The sequence below is a fragment of the Gorilla gorilla genome, chromosome 16, assembly GCF_029281585.2.
Source record: "Gorilla gorilla gorilla isolate KB3781 chromosome 16, NHGRI_mGorGor1-v2.1_pri, whole genome shotgun sequence".
In the NCBI taxonomy this organism is placed as follows: domain Eukaryota; kingdom Metazoa; phylum Chordata; class Mammalia; order Primates; family Hominidae; genus Gorilla; species Gorilla gorilla.
Genome location: NC_073240.2, coordinates 99,236,560 through 99,260,618, shown reverse-complemented (window position 1 = coordinate 99,260,618; position 24,059 = coordinate 99,236,560). Strand labels below are relative to the sequence as shown.

The 24,059-nt window shown below is 39.7% G+C and overlaps 1 long non-coding RNA gene and 1 pseudogene across 1 annotated transcript in view; one reads left to right on the top strand and one right to left on the bottom strand.

The window, feature by feature from the left end:
- The window catches only part of LOC134757289 (uncharacterized), a 208,933-nt gene that overhangs the window by 56,211 nt on the left and 128,663 nt on the right, over positions 1-24,059 (top strand). The gene's annotated exons all lie outside the window — the stretch shown is intronic.
- Positions 7,210-7,305, bottom strand: LOC115930863 (uncharacterized; annotated as a pseudogene).

Genomic DNA, 24,059 nt, shown 5'->3' with positions numbered 1-24,059 from the left:
ATGAATAAAGACAGTTTGTAAATGTTTAACAATTGGAGGACAATAATTATCCTTCAATGCCCAACTTTCTTTTGGATATTTCCTCTAGCTCTCCTGGTATAAAATAAGAGGGCCCCCCCCAATACTCCCATAATACCGTGGAACTATCTCTTTCCTTTACTGTATAATATAGAATTGTGAGTATTTGCTTAAAGTCTGTTTCCATTCCCAAGCTGTGAGTTCTGGAAGGGAGAGCCCAACCACCTCTGTCTTCAGCCCTGGATGCAGTGTCTGGCACGTGGTCAGCCTCCATTCATATTTGTTAGATATATGTGAATAAATGAATTAACTAAACTGTAGGTTAACAAGAGAGACCAGAATATTCATAAGAACACTTTTAGCCTCAGGGTACTATTCAAAATGGTTTAAATAATAAGATGTTTATTATTTGACAAAAAATAATTCAGAAGTGGGAAAAGTTCCAGGGATGGATTCATTCAGCACCTCAGCAAAGTTCTCAAGGAGCCCAGGTCTATTCTATCCTCCTTCTGTGCTATCCTTCACCTGTTTGCTTTTATGGAAAGGTAGCAAAAGAGTTGTGTATGACAGCAAAGAAGGTGGCAGCAGCTCCAGGTATCACATCCATATATAACAATGTCCAAAGGCTAGAAGAGAGACCCTCTCTCTCTTTTTTTAACATCAAAGTAATCTCCCTCAGAAACATTTCCCTCTTTCTTCCCAAATGGATTTCCCTTCATTTGTTAAGAAAATAAAAATACAAGAATTGACTTGGACTAATTAAAATTTTCAGGAATGGGGGGATGTCTGTCTGGTAGGCAACCAGTCAGTTGTCACATATACAGTCAATAAAGATAACATATTGAACTACCATCCACATGATCAAGCTGCATCCATCTTAGCTATACAAGGATTGTTGAACATTAGAAAATTTCTTAATGCAATTTGTGACACTAATTAATTGTAAGAAATATATATATATAAATAAAATCATCTTAACTTTAAAAATCATGTGATAAAATTCAACACCTGCTCAAAAATTCTTTAGACATCAGAAAAATGTGCCTAGAATCACTCTTACTGTGCAAAATTGTTCTATAGATCATAGCCACATATCAGAAAAAAGTATATAAGAGCTTGAGAAAAAACCCACAAAGCTGTTATTATTATTATGACAATATGATAGTATTGTTATAATGACATTATTACCTACATAATAACTCAAGACACACTCCAAATTATTAGTATTAATGAGAGTTTAGAAATTTTGATGGAAATGAGATTAATGTTTACAAAAGCAGTCACAGTGATACATATTAATAACAAACAAACAAGAAATCTACCATTAAAAAGTGACCATTTATAATAGCAACAAAATATATAAGGTTTCTAGAAATAAATTTAAGAAGAGCTGGAAATTATATTTATGAAGAAAATATAAATAAGTACTAAAATTTATTTGATAAATAAAAATCAATGGAAGAGATAAACTATGCTTATAGATACACTCAAAATCACAAAAATTTTTACTCCTACCAAATTAATCTGAAAGTCTAATGTGACCCTAAATGAAATATAAAGATTATGTAAAAATTGACAAGATGATTTTAAAACATGGAAAAGTGTGAATAATTGCACTTTTTGAAGACAAGTTTGAAGACTAATGTAGAAAAACATGTTTTACCAGAAATCAAGAATTATTGTGAAGCCTAGGGAGGTGGCTCACACCTGTAATCCCAGCACTTTGGGAAGCCAAGGTGGGAGGATTGCTTGAGGCCAGAAGTTCTAGACAAGCCTGGTAAACACAATGAGACCTCACTTCTACAAAAAATTTTAAAAAATTGGCCAGTGCATGACTCACATCTGTAATCCTCGCTGCTTGGGAAGCTGAGGTGGGAGGATTGCTTGAGCCCAGGAGTTCGAGGCTGCACCACTCAAACTCCTGGCTGGAAGTGATTGCACTGCTGCACTCCAGCCTGGGTGACAGACGAGACTGCATCTAAAAAAAATTATTTGGAAACTATGGTAATTGGGCCACTGTGATTTGGTTACAAGTCCAGATCTACAAACCAATGAAATAAATTCATGACCCAGAAATTTACTCATAATTATACGAAACTTGATATCTGAGAGGGTTGTATTGTAAATCAGTGTTGAAAGGATGGTCTGTTTAACAAATGATTTTCGAACAACTGGTTATCTATTATAAAAAATTATCTGTATCTCATGCTATATGCAAATATCAATGCTATGGGGAATAAGAATCAAAAATATAAAAATAAAAATGTTTATTCTTTTATAAAAATGTATAGGAAATTATCTTTGTGATCTTGGGATAGGGGAGATGTTTTAAAAAAAGGTACAAAGAGAACAAACATAAAGAAGATAAATTCAACTTGATTAATATTTTAAAATATGACTGTGCTTCAAGACATAGTAGAGAAAAAAGGAAAAGAAAATTATAGACATAGATAAGAGATTTGCAATATGTTTACATGCAGTATATAAAGGATAGCTAAAAATGAATAAGAAGACCCAATAATCCCACTAGAGAAATGGAGAAATCATATAAACACATTATTTACAGAAGGAAATACCCAAATATTTCACAAAGACATTAAGAAACCCTCAACCTCATTATAATCAGAAAATGCAAATTGAAAAGACAGTGAGATAATGATTCATACTAATCAGATTGGCAGAAATTGGCTGAAAATACTAAGTGTTGGTGAGGATATAGAAAAACAGAACCTCAAACTTTTCAGGTTGGAAGGAAAACTTGTACAACCACTTCGTAAAGCAGTGGAGCCGTATCTCAAAGATGAAAATAAGCAAGCCCTGTGACCCAGCAATTACATTTCTGAGAATACATGCTAGAGAAAATCTCACATATGCATCCAAGAAAACACGTACAATAATGTATATATCATCTTTATTTCTAATAGCAAAAAATTAGAAACAATACGGTGAGGCTTTGTGTCCCCACCCAAATCTCATCTTGAATTATAATTTTGCATAATCCCCATAATCCCCACATATCAGAGAAGAGACCAGGTGTAGGTAATTGAATCACGGGGGCAGTTCCTCCGTGCTGTTCTCATGATAGTGAGTGAGTTTTCATGAGCTCTGACTGTTTTGCAAGTGTTAAGTATTTCCTCCTGCATTCACTCTCCTTCTTGCTGCCTTGTGAAAAAGGTGCCTTGCTTCCCCTTCACCTTCTGCCATGATTGTAAGTTTCCTGAGGCCTCCCCAGCAGCACTGAACTGTGAGTCAATTAAACCTCTTTTCTTTATAAATTACCCAGTCTAGGGCGGTTCTTTATAGCAGCGTGAAAATGGACTAACACATAAATTAATGAATATTGACAAGAGAATGATGAAGTAAATTGAAGTATATTTGTGTATTGCAATACTATACTACAGTGAAAATAAATGAACATCAAGGTAGAAAATTTTTGCATGCATATTGTCGAGGGAAAAAAATTTTTGAAGAATACCTGTGAACAATGTCGTTGATATACTGTTTATGTAATGTTTGAGTTGTACAAAAATAATACTCAATATTGTTTAGGTATACAGACAAATGTGGTAAAAGCATAAAGACATGTATAGATATGTTGGACATTCCCTAGGGGGATGGGATGGAAAAAAATAGCACCTCAAGTGTATTTGTACAGCTTTATTTCTTAAGTTTGGAGACAGGTATCCCTGCATTTATAATATTATTTCCTCCATATTTTTGTATGTCAGAAGTATTTCACAATAGAATTTTCAAAAATAGAGGCAGCTATCTACTGACGCTTAAGGAGACCTAGTGAATCAGTGGGTTGGATGTCTTTTCTGTGATGTGTGTCATGTAGAAGCTGATGAGAAAAGCCTTTCCATAATCCTGAGAAGAAAGCACATTCTACTGTCCTGTGCTTCATGGAGTTTTCCCACAGATCCAAAGGAAGGTTGATCTTGACATTCAAAATTAAATCAAACTATGTGTTTTGGAGTACATTAAAAAAAAAAACTGGCCGGGCACGGTGGCTCAGGCCTGTAATCCCTGCACTTTGGGAGGCCAAGGCGGGTAGATCACGAGGTCAGGAGATCGAGACCATCCTGGCTAACACGGTGAAACCCCGTCTCTCCTAAAAATACAAAAAATTAGCCGGGCGTGGTGGCGGGTGCCTGTAGTCCCAGCTACTTGGGAGGCTGAGGCAGGAGAATGGCTTGAACCCAGGAGGCGGAGCTTGCAGTGAGCCGAGATCCCACCACTGCACTCTAGCCTGGGTGACAGAGCGAGACTCCACCTCAAAAAAAAAAAAAAAAAAGTTAAGTAAATATTTCTGGAAAAAACCTGAAATACTTTTCCAAAGAAAATGATTCTGAGTCATGAGTCACCAAGTTCTGTCTGGCTATATTAGGAAATTCAGGTCAAAGGCCTTCTCAAATGTTATTGCTAATTGTTCTCTATTAAATGTGGTTCCTCTTCTGATTTCTTGAGTTTTTAAAATAATCCGATGGTATTTTTTTTGTGGAGCATGAGTTTGCCTGTTTTAGCCCCAGCTGGTCTTTGCAATGAAACCCAAATAAGTGGTCTTAGAAAATGAGAAGCTTTTAGTCAGGGAGAGCCAATGGCTGCTTTTTGGTGGTCAGACTCCAACAAGACCCCAAATGCAAGCTTTGCTTAACCTCTTGGCTTTGGGGTTAGCAAAGAGGGTCTCTGAGAGCTAACTAAAACTCAGAGAAGGGCTCCTCAGCCAGCCTTGAAGAGAGGACTGCTCCCCTAAGTGTGAGTGGAAGGATTGACTCTATCATTTATTACTGATGTGGTCAGCGGTGAGTTACTTAGCCTGTTTGAACCTTTGATTCCTCATCTCAAAACAAGTGTATTTTGAAGATTAAATTAAGTAATCTCTGATCCATCCAGTGTATACAAGAGATGCTCACTGGCATCATTAGCCAGATTCAGACTACCAGACGCATTGGAACTGACTTTCTGAATATCCTCCAAGAATTGCAAAAATAATCATTTTACATTCAGTACTTAAGGCATTAGTATAAACGAATTTCTATGTTCACTAAAACATCTCTGATAGAGGACAATTAATAAAAGAGAGGCTTCAACTGGAGCACATTTTTGTAGTGTGATGTGCTAGTAGTTCATGAAGTGGTTTTCAATGGTGCAGTTTTATATGCTTATATTGACAGCAGTGGACTTAGCTTTCTAGTTACCTTCTGGTGCACAATGTCTGTGAAACATTTAGCCTGGCACATAGTATGTACTCAGTAGGCAGATGCTACTGTTTCTTAAGAAAAAAACTTTTATTTTAGGTCCAGGCATACATGTGCAGGTATGTACATAGGTAAATTGCATGTTGCAGGGGTTTGGTGTACAGATTATTTAACTACCCAGATAATAAGCATAATACCCAATAGATAGCTTTTCGGTCCTCACTCTCCTCCCATGCTGCACCCTCAAATAGGTCCCAGTGTCTGTTCTTTTCTTTGTGTCCACATGTACTCAACGTTTAGCTGTCACTTATAAGTGAGAACATGCAGTATTTAGTTTTCTGTTCCTGTGTTAGTTTGCTTAGGGTAACAGCCTCCAGCTCCATCCATGCTGCTGCAAAGAACATGATCTCATTCTTTTTTATGGCTGTATAGTATTCCATGGTGTATGTGCACCATATTTTCTTTAGTTGACTATTGATGGGCATTTAGGTTGATTCCATGTCTTTGCTGTTGTGAATAGCACTGCAGTGAACATTCATGTGCATGTGTCTTTATGGTAGAATGATTAATATTCCTTTAGGTACATACCTAATAATGGGATTGCTGGGTCAAATGGTAGTTCTGTTTGAAGTTCTTTGAGAAATGGACAGACTTCTTTTCACAATGGCTGAACTAATTTACATTCCCACCAGCAGTGGATAAGAGTTTCTATTTCTTCATAATCCAGTCAACATCTGTTATTTTTTGCCTTTTTAATAATAGCCATTCTCACTTGCGTGAGGCAGTGTCTCTTTGTGGTTTTGAATTACATTTACCTGACGATTAGTAATGTTGAGCATTTTTTCGTATGCTTTTTGGCCGTGTGTATGTATTCTTCTGAAGTGTCTGTTCATGTCCTTTGCCCACCTTTTCATAGTGTTGTTTTTACTTGTAAATTTGTTTAAGCTCCTTACAGATTCTGAAAATATATTAGACCTTTGTCAGATGCATAGTTTGCAAATATTTTCTCCCATTCTGTAGGTTGCCTGTTTACTCTGTTGACAATTTATTTGCTGTGCAGAAGCTTTTTAGTTTAATTAAGTCCCATTTGTTGATTTTTTTTTTTTTTGCAATTGCTTTTGGCATCTTTATCACAAAATCTTTGCCAGGTCCTATGTCCAGAATGGTATTGCTTAGGTTATCTTCCATGGTTTTCATAGTTTTAGATATTATGTTTCAGTCTTTAATCCATCTTGAGTTGATTTGGGTATATGGTGTAAGGAAGGGGTCCAATTTCAATCTTTTGCATATGACTAGACAGTTATCCCAGCACCATTCATTGAATGGATGGTCCCTTCCCCATTGCTTATTTTTGTCAAGTTTGTCGAAGATCAGATGGTTGTAGGTATGCAGCATGATTTCTGGGCTCTGCGTTCTGTTCCATTGGTCTGTGTGTCTGTTTTGGTACCAGTACCATGATGATTTGGTTACTGTAGCCTTATAGTCTAGTTTGAAGTTGGGTAATGTGATGCTTCCAGCTGTGTTCTCTTTGCTTAGGATTGCCTTGGCTATTCTGGCTCTTTTTTGGTTCCATGTGATAAAATAGTTTTTTTCTAATTTCGTGAAGAATATCATTGGTAGTTTGATAGTAACAGCATTGAATCTGTAAGTTACATTGGGCAATATGGCAATTTTAACAATATTAATTCTTCCTCTCTGTGAGTATGGAATGCTTTTTCATTTGTCTGTGTCAACTCTGGTTTCTTTGTGCAGTGTTTTGAAATTCTCGTTGTAGAGGTCTTTTGCCTCCGTGGTTAGCTGTATTTCTGGGTATTTTATTCTTTTAATGGCTATTGTGAATGGGATTGTGTTCCTGGTTTGGCTCTCCACTTGGATGTTGTTGGTGTGTAGGAATGTTACTGATTTTTGTATAGTTATTTTTTATCCTGGCTACTGTTACTAGTACTTCTTTTCTCTAATCCACACTGCTATTTTTTATGTTTTTATTTTACTTTTAAAAATGGAATGCTTTACACATTTTCATGTCAGCCTTGCACAGGGGCTGTGCTAATTTTCTCTTACCATTCCAGTATGTGCTGCCGAAGTTAGCACAACACTGCTTCTTATGGGTATATCATCACATCAAAAATACAAGAGTTCTGCAGTAGAGATCGGAGAATCAGTCCCACAGGGATGTGGAAGGGAAAGGGAAGAATGCAGGCAACAGTGTGTTGAATCCATCACTTACTCCCCCCAACTTTCCAAGATCTGAGAAAAAAAAATCTCCTTATAAAAAGGTGAATGTGGCAAAGTACAAAAGTCTGGATACCATGTCAGAAGACCAGAGATGGAGACATGTCTCCTATACGATATCCCAGGGAAGCTGGTCAGATTCTGTCATTTGTTCTCCTAGGGGAATCTATGAGGTCTCTAAGATTCCTGGTTGAGTCCTCGAAGCTTACCTGTATATCCCAAATAGACTTAGCCCTCTGCGTTGTATTTACTTGTAACTACATTACATTAATATGGCCATCTGCTACCTTCACATCAACAAATTCAAAGCCTCCTGATGTATCATGTAGTCACTATGCACTCCGCATTTTCAGCACACGAATAATGTTCTCTTTAATTTCCTGGACTCAACAAAAGAATGACTCAGTCAGAAAGAAATTCCGCTTTGCATATTGTTAAACAATGCCTCAGAGATTTTCCCAACAGAAGAGAACAGTGGAGTCTTGGCTCCTAAACACTGACATTCACCTGCTTCATTTCCTATAAAAACTAGGCCAGGCCCTGTGAAATGGGCTGGCCAGTGTTGTAACAGCTGTAAGACCAGCTTCTCCACTGTGAGTCTACACAGTGCCTGGAGTCAGAGGAAGGGCGCTTAATTTAAATAACCTGTCCATCAAACTTTGATTCTAATTATTTTTCTAATTATTTTCTCTGTTGGTATATTCTGAGATCCAGAAACCACCTGTCTACCTACTTGCTTTTTTGAGAAATGCAAGAGCTTGCATTTATGTAAAAAAAAAAAAAAAAAGAGTAAGGACAATAACTCTCACATTTCAAAATCTACTTTCTAATACACAAAAATATATTAGGGGAACTAAGGTAAGATTCTCTATCATATTGTAATGAGATTTTAAGATGACTCAACTCCCTTTAGTCTTTCTTAATGAGGAATCACAATGGTTTTTGAGAGAGGGTCTACTTTTCTTAAGATGCCTGTGGAGCAGGAAGTTAGCTATGTAGGAAATAAGAAAAACGGAGGGATAGGAATGTGTTAGTGATTTCTGGCTACTGGACATATCCAGTTCTTGTTGATCATGCTTGCCCAGGCGGGGGGTTCTCCATCTGACACTTGATGCTTTTCCTCCAACTGTGGCCCAGCAGCTTAAGAATGAGGATCAAAATTTTGTGTATGACTAATTCTCTTCTCTGAAGGTTGTGATTTTCATTTTGTCTCTAATACATTTTCTGAAAGAAACTCCCAAAATACATTAAGTGGAAGGATGTTTATTGTAATTAAAATGTTCCCTGAATTAGCAAAGTTAGTGGCCTGATTGTGGAGGCGTTGGGAGACTCTCCAGGACTCCCCAACACGTTCCTCACCAGCTTGCTTCACAGCAAACTCTGTCTGACCCTGTGACCTGGATGCAGCCCGCACAGGGGGCTCCCCTCTCTGGGTGAGGTCACATGCCAACCTAGAACCCTTGGCCTGAGAAACCCCTGCCGTTTCTTTTTAGCTGTCTGCATATCTAGAAGGGTACCATTTAGAATGACCCTGGGAAGCATGCCAGTCTCCTATGCGAGCATGCTGTATATTTCATCCCTTAGTTAGTAGGAAGCAATGAAGGGAGTTGGAGTTTACTCTTAGCTAAACTCAAGGCAGCAGGGAAAGTCAGTACATGCCTCTTATCATCAAAAGCCCAAGTCTGGCATCAGATGTGCCTGGGAGGGAATGAAAGATTAGTGGAACAGACCGTCCCTATTGTTCCTTTTGCTGGGGTGTGCTAGTCTTAGAACACCAGGGGGACTTGTCACCGTCATGGGCATTTAGAATGGCAGATGGCAAGCCGGGCACGGTGGCTCACGCCTGTAATCCCAGCACTTTGGGAGGCTGAAGTGGGTGGATCACCTGAGGTCAGGAGTTCAAGACCAGCCTGGCCAACATGGTGAAACCCCGTCTCTACCAAAAATACAAAAATTAGCTAGACATAGTGGCACGTGCCTGTAATCCCAGCTATTCGGGAGGCTGAGGCAGGAGAATCGCTAGGATTTTCCAGAAGGTGGAGGTTAGCGAGCTGAGATCATGCCATTGCACTCCAGCCTGGGCAGCAAAGCAAGACTCTGTCTCAAAAAAAAAAAAAAAAAAAAAGGCAGATGGCAGCCTGTGTGTGTGTGACATACATTGACTTATAAACTTTTGTTTTTCCGTACTTTTGTTTTATGATTAATTGCCTGTTAGGTATTTATTGTAGGTGTGATACTGTAAAATATATACTTGGTCTTTGACCTGCTTTCTGACATACAACTTCTAAAATCCTTAAAATCTCCAAAATAATGTCTTTTTGTGTGCTAATGAGATGACTGGTGGCAGACAGTCCCTAGGTAGCTTCAAATGGGGTGTATTAGTCCATTCTCATGCTGCTAATTAAGACATACCTAAGACTGAGTAATTTATATAGAAAAAGAGGTTTAATGGACTCACAGCTGCACATGGCTGGGGAGGTCTGCCAATCATGGCAGAAGATGAAGGAGGAGCAAAGGCACATCTTACATGGCAGCAGGCAAGAGAGTATGTGCAGAGGAACTGTCCTTTATAAAACCATCAAATCTCATGAGACTTATTCACTGTCATGAGAGCAGCACAGGCAAAACCTGTCCCCATGATTCAATGACCTCCCACCAGGTCCCTCCCATGATGTGGGGATTATGGGAGCTACAATTCAAGGTGAGATTTGGGGGGGTCGGTGGGGACACAGCCAAACCATATCATGGGGGCTGGCCCCCAGAAAGACCAAGAAATGATTAGAGTGTTGGATTTTCATCCCCATCTCCCAGCCTCTTGGGAGGGGAAAGGGGTTGAAGGCTAAGTTGATCACCAGTGTCCAGTGGTTTACCTCAATCATAAAATCTCAAAATGACTGGCTTTGGGGAGCTTCTAGATAGCTGAACACGTGGAGATTCTTGAAGGATGGCATGCTCAGGGAAGGCATGGAAGCTCTGCGCCCCTTCCCTAATACCTCGACCTATATATCTCTTCATCTGTATCCTTTGTAATATCATTTATATTAAAAGTAAACTGGTGAAGATGAGTGTTTCCCTTAGTTCTGTGAGCCACTCTAGCAAATTACTCGAATTTAAGTTGGGGATCATGTGACTTGATTTATAGCCAGCAGTTCAGAAGCATGGGCAAAACAACCTGTGCTTCTGATTGGCATCAGAAGTGGGGTGGAAGCAGTTTTGTAGGACTGAGCCCTTAACTTGTGGGAGCTATGCTAACTCTATGTAGATAGTGTCAGTACTGAATTGAACTAGAGGATTCCCAGCTAGTGTCTGCTGCAGAACTGATTGCTTTCTTGGTGTGTAGGAGAAAACCACACACGCATTTGGACACAGAAGCCTTCTGTGTAATTGTTGTGGTATGGGAGCAGAGGAAAAGTAGTTTGTGTTTTCCACAGTTTGTGTTTGTGCTTTTTCCACCCAGAGTGGGGAAAACACTTTCTAAAATGTTAAACATAGAGTTACCATATGATCCAGTAATTCCACCCTGATGTATGTACCCAAAAGGATTGAAAGCAGAGTCTCAAGCAGGTATGTGTACATCCATGTTCATACCAGCATGATTTACAATTCCAAAAGGTAGAAACAATCCAAATGTTCATAAATGAATAAATGGATAAGCAAAATTAATATATACATATATGTATACCAAATAGATGATAGTAACTATTACAGAACTTTAAAGTGGAGTAAAATACTGATACTTGTTATGATATGGATGAACCTGGAAAGCCTCATGCTAAATGAAAGAAGCCAGACACAAAGGGTTGCATAATGAATGATTCCATTTATATGAAGCATCCAGAATAGGCAAATCCATAGAGATAGTATTTCAGGAATCCAAGAGTAGAACTTTAAAAGCAGTTCAGATAATACATTTATTGAACGTATTATTCACACACGCAGCGATCTATATATAGGAGTCCCTATAGAGCCTGTTCATGATATTGGCCAGGTTTCTAGTGCAATTATTTCTCTTCCATCTTCTAGGTTTTCTTTCTATCTTTTAATGTTATGCTCTCTCGTCTACAGGACTTTACTTCAAGTAGCCTCAACGCTTTTTTAGAAGTGGGTGAGATAAAGTTATAACTAAATAGCTAACCGAAAGCTCTCTTTACGCTTAATAACAAACAAACAAAATTGCTTATTTGACCCGAAATAAAAATTTGATAAAAAAAACCTCATAGCTCCATTGTTCTTTTGACTTAACATTCATGTTGCCAAGTGTGAAAGTTCACTAAACTGAACGTGGTTTCATTGTCTTTTTCTTCATAAGAAGATTTTGTTTAGTCGAGCCTTTTCTGCTGTGCCAGTTTTATGGTGAGGTGTCCAGCTTTCCCTCCAATCACACTTCCCATTGGTATGTTATGAAACAGTTTATGGCCTTCATTAACTTTGATGATAATAATTAAATGAAGCTGTGAATTACATCCAGAGCCAGCTCTCTGGGGTGTTCCTGATTCAGTTTCCACAGACAATCAAGAGACGGTTGGTCTAACTAAGCCAGAGTCCAGAATATTGTGACTTAAATATCTATCTTCTGAAAATAGAAGTCTGTCCATAGAGAAAAATATAAGACCAGCAACAAATATAAGTCAATACGGAGAGATCCTTGCGATGAGCACAGAGACTGCAGTAGAGGAAGCTTCAGAGGGGAGGCAGTGCTTCCTCTGGGTGTCAGCCTGATTCAGTGAGACGGAAAGGTTAATAGCACCTGCTAAGCCCTTATAATGAACTGAGCATATAGGGTCTCTTTAGTCCTCACAAAAGCCTCACAAAGATGCTGCACTGTGCCCACTGCTCAGAAGAGTGAACAAGCTGTGGATATCTTCCAGTCCTCAATTCATATGGATGAAGGGTTATCTGGGCCCATGAGGGGCTGTCTGCTGGGCCGTGGGCCAGGGTCCCCTGAGTCTTCCATTGGAGTCCCATGATTTTATGCCTGATTTTAAGGAAGACAGTGCTGCAAAAAGAAGAAAGAAACAATGGGAAGGCTAGATCACTGTGCCCTCCAGAGTATATTCAATGACCGAGGTGGAGTCCTCAAAAGAGGCAGCCATGTGGCAGGACAGGGACAGGGATGGAGGTGTGGGTGCACCGTGTTAGCTTCATAGACGTACCACCGGGCATCTCCTAGGGAGGCTAAAGAAGGAGTGGAAAATGGCAAATGTCTTTGTTAGATAAATAGTCCCTCTGAAGCACAGGGAAAATGCTTTCTGGAGAAACTGAGAATTATATGCAGAGGGGCTGAGGGTGAGAGCAAGTCTGTGACCTGCCTTCATGGAAGGGTCTGCATCAGACGTCAGACACGAGTGCTGCTGTCACCACAACCCAGGTTTTACTTTGCCTGGTATCATCTGGAAGACACACAATGATAAGTATAACATTATTTTTGTGCTGTTCTCAACCTCTAGAAAAGGAAGCACAATTGAATTGTAACAAATGTACTCTTAAAGGAAGAAACAAGTGATCAATGCTGCGGAACACAATTCAGAAAGTGACCAGTGAATATTTGGAATTTTAGTATCCGATAAAAGTGGCCTCCAAGCCAGAGTGTAATGAAGGGCTACTTACTTAATAAACGGTGTTGAGATAATTTGTTATCCCTTTGGCAAAAAGTAAATTTAGGTCACTTTATCACACCATGACAACAAAAAGCTAGGCAAATCAAATGCCTAAACAATAAAAACACCAGAAAAATAGAGTATATTCCTAACCTTGAGAATAAGAAAGGGATTATTGAGAAACAAAAATGCAAAACTTATACAGAAAAAGATGGCCAAGTATAACCGTGTCAGGGACATATATCAAGCTCTCAAAACTGTCCCATTGAAGCTTTTCTTGGTTTGAGCAGAACAAAAATGCATCATCTCTCACTGCCTCCATGGAGGTGGATGGCTGACAGCTTTCATCAAAACCTCTCTCCACTTAATGTCCTTCTCAAAGTCCTTTCAGGTCCTTGACATAGTTCAGGAATTAAGAGTCACATAACAACTTTTGGCCACTTCCATTGGTGTCCTCCATAATGATCTTGTATTTTACTTTAGAATATAGTATTTAGTATCTTGGGGCCTCAGCTAAAGCTAAGATTAAATAGTTATTTTTCATATCTTGGTGTGTGAATGTGTGTGTGTGTCTCATGACACTTCAAATTGATAGCAGCAGTAACTCTCAGGCAGGGGGAATGAGTGGAGTAGTGACTGGTCAAGAGTGACGTTAACTTTATCTGTGTTGTTTGAATTTTTATAGTGACAATATATTCATGTATTGTGTAATTAAAAATAAATGAAATTAAATATACTCTAGCCTGTGCTGGATATGTTTCTGCAACTTAATTTCCATCTGCCAATGAAATAAATCTGAAACCTTTCATTTGGGTTAATGGTCCAACTTAATGTGTTGCTCTGTAGGAAAAAACCCGAATTGCAAGGAGGTTTTCAGGGCTCTGTGCTTTGGATTGCTCTTAAGGTCACAGTGTTTTCTTCTGATATTTGCTTTTTCCAGATATATGCTCAGTGTGTAATGTACATTTGTCCTGGTCCTTTGCTGACCTAAAGGAGTAAATGGCAAGGCCAGCAACTTCCCCTCTTGCAAACATGAGAGAATACATAGCTACCTGGTCCATTTCCAGCTGGAATCAAAGTCCAGTAGGTAGAATGTTTATTTGAACAGTGAAATTGAAATGGGCTTCTGTTTGGCTTCCCAAAATAAGCTGAATAACCACTTTTGTGATTTGCAGACAGCATCCCGGGGATATTTTGGCAAAGGGGCAGTCGTGAAATGAATGAGGTGATAAGTGCAAAATGGATAATGTGACTTTGGCTGAAAGCACGTGAGGCATGGCACTAAAGGCACACGGACCAATCTTTCCCAGGCATCTTTCCTCTGCACAGTCTTCCACACTGCAGTAACAATACCTTAGTGATACCTGTTTAGTGTTCTATAAACATTTCAAAGTGCTTCCACACCTTCACTGGCCCATTTTACACCTATCAAGTGCCCATAATGGTTGGTTGCAGGGCTGGGAGTAGAAAGAGCTATTTCCTTTCAGAGTCTAGCTGGGGGAGGTAGACACTTCAGCTAACGTTATAGCCTTCTGGAAAGGGCTTTGAGAGAAGGAAATACAGGAACTAGGGGACAGCAAAGGCAGACATTAGAGGGAGGTGAGACAAGCCGGGCTGCTTTGGGAAAAGAGAGTGGCACAGGCTGAGGCACCGAGGTCTGGAATTGCACCATGGGTTTTGAGAAACGTAGGTAATGAGTCCAGTACATGATCACAGTGAAGCTTCAGCCACATGGAGAGTCTTGTGTGATCATTCATGGAGATTGAACCTGACGTGAAGGGAAGAACATTTGATGGATTCCAAGCAAGGGAGGGACTGGGACATATTTGCACTCCAGGGTGAAGCATCAACAGAAAGGAAGCACCACTGGAGGTTAGGAGGCCATTTAGGGAGCTCTCTCAGCAATCCGCACAAATGAGGCTGCTCTAAGACAGAGGTACCTGGAACGGAAAGGTGGGAAGGAAATAGAATCGAGAGAAATGAAGGAGCTTCTATTGGTGTCTTCTTGGATGTTGGAGAGGTGTGGAGAAGGGTGTCTGGGTCGCTGTTTCAATCCAGGCACCATTCACAAGGTAGTGAGACTAAAAGGAGGATTAGGGTCAGGGGAGAGTTGAAAAGTCTGCTTTTATAATATGTATTTTCCCACACTTTCTACCCAAATTCCAGTGAACTGGGTATGATTGTAGGATGAAGTTTATCTTCTGGTAAGGAATTTTAGACACTCAATAAATGGACTTATCCAAGGCTTCCACCTGGTTATACCAAATATGGGAATATAATGGAGTTTTATTTGCTCTAGCACAGAGTTCCTTTAACTGAACTATGAAAGTTGAGTCCCTCTGACTGTACATCTACTCACTGTGCCTTAGAAGGCAGGATATATAGCGGATGCTCCTTGGACAGAATTCCTTCCCTTATTCAGCGCATGCTTATGAATGCCTCCCCTGAGCCAGGCAAGCTTGAGATACTAGGAATTCAGCTGTGGAAGTTCAGCTCTCAAGAAGCTCACATCTAGGGTGCAGAGTTAGAGAAATCAGACCGGCATATGATACAGAAGGGACTAGGTGCTATGGAGAGATGTGGGCTGGGGAGGGGATAGCCTGAGTTGGGGTGGAGGCTGCTTCTTTAGAGAGATGAGGGAAGGCCACTCGAATCTGATGCTGAGCAGAGATCAGGGATTTTATATAAGGGAAGTGAGGGAGTGAGTCGTGGCCACCTGAGGAGAGCATTCCAGGATAAGGAAACAGCAGGTGCAAAGGCACTGCTGCAGGGAGGTGTTTGGTATATCCAAGGAGTGTAGAGAAGTCCGGTGTGGTGGCTGCAGAGGGAGCAGGGGGAGGATGGTGGGAGGTGAGAATAGAGACCTCTGAGGTAGGTCCTCGAGAGCCTTAGAGGCCACGCGAATTGCATGGGACCCACTGGAGGGAGCCATTCCCAGAGCCATGACAGGTTGGGACCTGCCTGCAAAGGACCACATTCTGGCCGTGGGGAAGGGCAGAAGCAGGAGACCAATTTGGAGGCTGGGGCCTGGGGCCTGGGGCCTGGGGCCTGGGGCCTGGGGCCTAGGGCCTAGGACAGGCATGGTGAGCAGTGGTCAGTTTCTGAATCCATTCTCAGGGTAGACACAATAGGACTGGTGATTGATTGAATATGAGATGTGAGACAAAGACAAATGCTAAGGACGGCTCCAAGGGTTTTTCCTGAACAGCTGCCAGGATGAAGTTGGCATTTATTTCGGTGGAGGAAGAAAGGAAGGAGCGGGTTTGGGAGCTGGAGATAGAGATTCGTTTTTGAAAGTGTTAATTTGAGATGTTCAATTAGACACAGAGTGGAGATGCCAAATAGACAATTATACAGGAGTCTGGTGCTGAGTGTTGAGGTCTGGGATGGAGACATCACCCTGAGGGTCCTTGGCATTTAAATGCTGTTTAAAACCAGGAGGCTAGATGAGCTCACCAAGGGAGAGGGAAGGGATAGAAGAGGGAGAGGGTCTGAGGACTCAGCCCTGGAGCATAGATAATTAACAGGCAGATGGGGAGAAACTGGGAGAGGGGACTGAGAAGGAACAGCAGGTAAGAGAAAGAGGGCTAAGGGAGAGCCATGACCTACAATCAGGTCAAGAAGCATTTCTACAGGAGAGATTTATGCTGCCGATCTTCCAATAGATCAAGTAGCGTGGAGACCGCTGAGACCCAGCCACTGGAGACCATTAGCCTAGGGAGGTCATTGGTGTCCTTGCCAAGCCCTGTTTTGATTCTGGGTCCAGGAGACAGAGTGTAGTCAGAGGAGAGGAATCACAGACAGCCCAGTACAGACAACAGGCAACTCTTTCAAGGAGTCATCTTATAAAGGTGCGTGGACATTCAGAGGAAACCTGGGGTAGGGAGAGGGTGAGTGGTGGCGGACTTCATTTAAATGTGTTTGATTTTTAGTGGGCAATATGACCACATTTTTTATGCTGATGGGATTCACTCTGGAGAGAAAGACACACTGGTGACGTAGGAGTGACACCTTAGACCATTCACATGTTGGACTAATTAGCAGTCGCTGCATGTGTTAAGAGAGAGGAGTTGGGGTTGTTCAAGAACTCCTGTAAATGGAGAGCACCTGGCTAAGGGAGGGACTGGTACAAATGGCTTATAAGCATTCAAAATACATGTATTGGGGCTGTCCCTCAGGGGATGAGAAAATGTTGGATTCATGCTTTGTACTTTATATTACAGTGAATTCCAGATGTATTAAATTTAAATGCTAAAGGGTAAAATTATAAAGGTTTTAAAGTAAACCACAGAAGAAATTTTAAAAGCAGTCTTGGGGTATGGAAGACCTTCTGGAGCATGACACAAAAGCAGGGACCCCAAATGAAAATGCTGATAAATTCAACTTCATACAAGTAGAAAAATTCCACATAGCTAAAAATAATCAAAACATTAAAAAATACAGGGGAAATGTCTATAATTCATAAGACCAATAAAGAGCTAATTTCAAAAATACATAAGCTTTTACAAATCAATAAGATAAAGACAACCTAAAAGAGAAAATGAAAAAATGTTCCCAGATAGGCATTCTAAAGTGGTATGACTTACATGGAAGACAGTCTGGCAATATCTTTCAAAATTAAAAATGCATATACCTTTTTCCTAGAATCTTCATTATAGATATTTTCTCACAAATAAACTTCTACATGGGCAAAATAATGTTTACCCAGGAATCTTTGTGGCAGGATTGATTGTAATAGCAAAATATTGGAGGAAACCTAAAGGTGATCTCTCAGTAGGAGACTGGTTTTATTATAAATTATGAGACAGCTATACAAGGGAATACTATGTAGTCATTAAAAAGAACAAGGCAGTTCTTATGTAGTTAGATTTCTGAGAGACATTATGAGAAGAGAAAGATCTAGAATACTTTGTTATATTTTTAAAATACAGAAAACTGAAATCATATTCCACCATTTGTCACAGAAGCAATGTAGGAGTAAGAATAAACACACAGTCATGCCATGCCAAAAGCTGTGAGGTATGTTCCCTGCAGATGAGGACAGTGAGGAATCTCTGAAGCTAGAAGACGTAAAGGGAAGATGGAACACAAAACAGCAAAGCCGCGGACACACGAGCCCTACAGGTGGGAGAAAAGCCCTCCCACAGAACTTCTGATTAATTCCTATCCCAGAATTCAGGAGGCCCTGGGAAAGAGTAGGTCTTCAATAGGCAATTAATTGAAGACTATGAGAAAACTGTTCTATTCTTCCATTTTCAGAGAGGCCAGTGTAGATATATGACTTTTGTTTGTTTGTTTGTTTTGAGATGGAGTCTCACTCTGTTGCCCAGGCTGGAGTGCAGTGGCACGATCTCGGCTCACTGCAAGCTCCGCCTCCCGGGTTCACGCCATTCTCCTGCCTCAGCCTCCCGAGTAGCTGGGACTACAGGCACCCGCCACCACGCCCGGCTAATTTTTTTGTATTTTTGGTAGAGACGGGGTTTCACCGTGTTACCCAGGATGGTCTCGATCTCCTGACCTTGTGATCCACCCACCTCGGCCTCCCAAAGTGCTGGGATTACAGGCATGAGCCACCGCACCTGGCCAGATGTATGATTTGTAGTCAGGAATAGGGCTTTCTGAATTTGGAGTCCTTAGAGGAATCAAATAGAACTTTCTTAACTGGGTGAAGGTTATTAATCAGTGAGCTACAACAAATAATATATGTACTGATGAGATAACAGAAGCCTTCTCATCCAAGGGGAATAAATAAAAGGTATACTACCAGTGCTGTTGTTTAACATTGTACTGAGCCCTGGTCAAGGCAATAAGTCACGATTTACAAAGATAACAATTAGCTCCAGCCTAGGCAAAAAGAGCAAAACTCTGCCTCAAAAAACAAAACAAAACAAAATAATTAGATACTGGACAGAGATAACACTCTCATTAATTACAGATTGCTTATGACTGCTTAATGAAAGCCTTTTATATTTAGATACATTAAAAAACCATCTTATTAGATAGTTCTAGTTAGGGCCAGGCACGGTGGCTCACACCTGTAATCCCAACACATTGGGAGGCTGAGGCAGGTGGATCACCTGTGCTCAGAAGTTCAACACCAGCCTGGCCAAACATAGTGAAACCCTGTCTCTGCTAAAAATAGAAAAATTAGCCGGCATGATGGCACATGACTGTAGTCTCTGCTACTCGGGAGGATGAGGCAGGAGAATTTCTTGAACCTGGGAGGCAGAGGTTGCAGTGAACTGAGACTGGGCTACTGCATTCCAGCCTGGTTGACAGAGCAAGACTCTATCTCAAAAAAAAAAAAAAAAAAAAAGGTTCTAGTTAGTTTTCCATGGATTCTTGATTTTTTTTTTCTAAGCAAAAGTACCTGTATACAGTGTTGAAACAAGTTAGAAAATAAAGTTAGACATTAGTACACATCTGTTTCCTCTTTTTCCTCTTGCTCTCATTACATACACACTCACAAAGAAAGATGTTGATGGATTTAAGATCTAAATATGAAAGCCAAGACTATAAAACTATTAGGAGAAAATTTAGAAGAATACTTTTATAATCACTATTTTTCTCAGAAGCCACAAGGGAAAAAACTGATCAACTGGCTACAAAAAAAAAATACCAAAAACTTCTGCACCCTAAAACAATCATTAGATTAAAAATGTTTACTTTTTTTTAACAAAATAAAATAACAGTAATAATCAGGGGCATCATTGGGCCAACGAATTGGTTGCAACTGATTAACATCCATAATATAAATTAATAAAATGATAAACAACTGAATTAAAAATGAACAAAAGGTATAAATAGGCAATTCACAGAAAAAAAGGACAACTATTAATAGTGGTAATTTTGTTTAGCCTCACTGGTAAACCAGAAAATGTAAATGAATGCTATAAGGCATGAATATATGTGTATATATAATATTCATATGTAATAGATATAATATATAACATATGCATATTATATATATTTAGCTATGTAGAAATATATTAGCTATATAGAATATTATATACATATATTATATATAGATAGTATATCTTATATAACATATATATTATAATATACATATATTGTACATAGGTATATTTTAAGTTTTGTTATATAGGTAATAAAAGTTTATTTTCTTATATAGGTAGACTCATGTCATGGGAGTTTGTTGTACATATTATTTCATCTCGCTGGTATTAAGCCTAGTACCCACCCAACAGTTATTTTTTTTCTGCTCCTCTCTCTCTTCCCACCCTCCGCCCTCAAGTAGGCCCCAGCGTCTGTTGTTCCCTTTTTCGTGTTCATGAGTTCTCATAATTTAGCTCTCACTTATACGTGATACTATGCAGTATTTTACTTTCTGTTCTTACGTTAGTTTGCTAAGGATAATGGCCTCCAGCTCCATCCATGTTCAAGCAAAGACATGATCTCGTTTTTTATGGCTGCGTGGTATTCTATGATGCATATGTACCACATTTTCTTAATTCTGTCTGTTGTTGATGGGCATTTAGGTTGATTCCATGTCTTTGCTATTGTGAATAGTGCTGCAGTGAACATTTGCGTGCATGTGTCTTTATGGTAGAATGATTTCTATTCCTCTGGGTATATACCTAGTAGTGGGATTGCTGGGTTGAATAGCAGTTCTGCTTTTAGCTCTTTGAGGAGTCGTCATATTGCTTTCCACAATGGTTGAACTAATTTATTATACTCCTACCAACAGTGTACAAGTGTTCCCTTTTCTCTGTAACCTTGCCAGCGTCTGTTATTTGTTAACTTTTTATTACTTGTCATTCTGACTGGTATAGGAAGCACTGATATTTTTAACAAAAATCGTACAGATAAAATGTACTCATCATTGGTAAAGGTGTGGGTAAATGGCTCTTTTACAAATTGTTTCCAGTAGTATCAAATGGTAGGAGCCACTTTGGAAGGAAATTGAAAAGTATCAAAGTGTGTTCAACTTGCATATGCCTTTGAGCAAATGATTCTATTTCTAGAAATCTAACCTAATGTGAACATCCACACATGCTTCCCAAAATATATACAAGATTTTCATCATTATTAATTGAATAATATAAAATGGAAACACCTTAAGTGTCTATTAATAGAGAATTATCAAGTAAATTCTATTTTATTCATACTATGGGAAAGTCCATAGTCTGCGCTCTAAAATACTGTACATACTGCCTCTCATTCAACTATACTGCCTTTGCATATTCCCAATAATGTGCCTTGTGAAACAGTAATCAACTAATCAATCAGTTAATCCATCCATTCATTCATCCTTGCTTGCCTTACTTTAACAATCATTTATTTATTTATTATTATTATTTTTTTGAGACGGAGTCTTGCTCTTTAGCTCAGGCCGGACTGCAGTGGCGCGATCTCGGCTCACTGCAAGCTCTGCCTCCCGGGTTCACGCCGTTCCCCTGCCTCAGCCTCCCGAGTAGCTGGGAATACCGGCGCCCGCCACCACGCCCGGCTAATTTTTTCTATTTTTAGTAGAGACGGGGTTTCACCATGTTAGCCAGGATGGTCTTGATTTCCTCACCTCGTGATCCTGCCGCCTCGGCCTCCCAAAGTAAGCAGTCTGCTATTTTCTAACAGATATAAAGATTTTTTTTAAGTCCTCAAAAAAAACCTCAGGTGCATGCATGTTATAAGAAATTAATATCACCCCGTTTATCATATGGAGGTCGCTCCTATTCCACAGTACTATTTATAAAAACATTCCACTGGAAATATCTGTCCTAGGCAATTGATGGAACATGGCTGAATCTAAATCTTGTTTTAGGCCCTTATTAGCAAAGTAACTTTGCACAGGCTGCCAAAACTCACTGGCCCTCAGGCTCTTCATCTGTAAAATGGGGTTAGGATACCAAGTTTGCTATTTCTTGGGAAAGGTTAAATGGAAAATGAACATGGCATGTAAAAGAGGTTAAATAAATGTTTTTTACTTGAAGTGTTACCCTCAAGGAACTCATATTCCAGACTGTGAGATGACAGAATTGGGTAAAATAGTGTCATGAGAGAGATAATCACAGGTAGGGGTCACACTGAAAATGTTTAGCAGGTAGTCTCACTTGGGTACCAACCAATGCAGGCACACTCAGCAGTGACCAGCAGTACTGGTACAGGGCCCTAGAAGTCCTCTGATGGTCCAGGCATCAGTCTTTTGGGAACTGGATCAACAGGAGATGAGGTAGAGAATTTCTAGGGGGCAAAAGCCAGGGCAGCCAGGGCTATGGAGAAGGATTTGGGGGGTTGCATGAGTGGGGTTAGTTAGCACAGTGACTATTTCCGGTAGGTGCAGAAGTATTTTAATATTTTAAGCATTGGCTTGAATTTATTAATGTCAGAAGTAAGGAGTGAATTGCCATTTTCCTTTCTTAAGTCTAATAAAAGGCACAAAAGAGTAATAAAAAATTATTGTGAAGTTTTGGACCAACAGTAACCAAATGAAGAAAAGCTTAGCCTGGAGCCACAAAGTCCAAAGCCTGGTGGTCAAGGGAAAAAACAGAAGGTCTTGGAGAGGACAGAGAGACCTCAGTGGGGATGGTTCCTAATAACCCCTCTCCACCCTCAGAAGCCACGCTAAGTTGTCAGAGCCCTTAAAATTCTCACTGTGTACCCCCATCTCCAAAGAAAAGGAGCTCTTTACATTTTCTTTATCTAAGAGATAAGTGGAGATGGCTGTTGGAGAGACAGGTATGAAACTAGACATGTGATCAACAGAGCAGTCACTTTCTTTATCCAAAGAGAGGACATGGCAACTACCCAGGGAATTGGGGGTATTCCCAATGGGAGTGGGACCACCCCCTACTCCCACACCAACCAGAAGAAATGAGTCCTGGTAAAGAATATTTAACAGATGCTTGGAGGGAGAGCTGAATGCAGGCATTCTTTTTAAAACAAGAAAGAAAGGAAAATTAAAAAGCAGCATTCGTTTAGCATTCCCTGAACCTCTAACATGTTCTTGGGGTAGAGAAAATGAGTGGACTATGATATATTCACTCATCTGAAAATTATGGATCAGTGAGAAAACAGTGACCCAGACTTTATCAGAGCAAACATGTGCCTAATCAGAGTTGGGCAAACATAAGCCAGATGGAAAATGCAATATGATGACCAAGTCAACCTCTTTCAGGTGCAAAAGTACCATGTATGTGGGGGTGGGGGCCAGAGGAACATGGTGTGAAAAAAAAGAGGAAGCCAAGCAAGAAGAAAATACGAGATGAAAGGAAATTATTAGCAATCGTTTTATGTTACAGAGCAATTTAGTAAGAATGAAAATTCGGGTTAGCTCAAGATAAAATGGTCAAAGGCAGTTAAATAGAAGAGAACTTTCAGATCGTAGGACATAAGCAAAAACCCAGTTGTTACTGAACTCAAACATAAATTTGGTTAAAAATATAAAAAGATAACTGCAGACTGGGAGAAAATACGTGCAAATCATTTCTGCGGTAAAGAACTTACATTCAGAACATGTAAAGAATACTCAAAACTGAATAAGAAAACAAGAAATCCAATTGTAAAATAGGCAAAAGATTTACAAAGTGAAATGAAAACTGTGTTCACACAAAAACTTAAAGCCAAATGTTTATAGAAGCTTTATTTGCAATCAACCCAAACTGGAAATAACTCAAATGTCCCTCAAGAGGGGAATGGATAAACACACTGTGGTACATCCATAAAATGTAATCGTATAGAGCAATAAAAAGAACAAGCTACTGGTGCCAGCAACAACATGAATGGATATCAAATGTATTACACTAAATGAAAGAAGCCAAAGTCTACATAATATATGATTGCATTTATATAATATTTTGGAAAAGGCAAAACGATACAGACAGAAAACAGATTGGTAGTTGCCAGGGCCCACAAAAGGGTGTGAGCAAATATTTTGAAGATGAATGATTGTTCTACATGTTGATCGTGGTCGTGGTTACATGACTGTTTATCAACGTGAAGAACTCTGCATTAAAAGGGTGAATTTATGGCATGTAAATAATGCCTTAATAAGAAA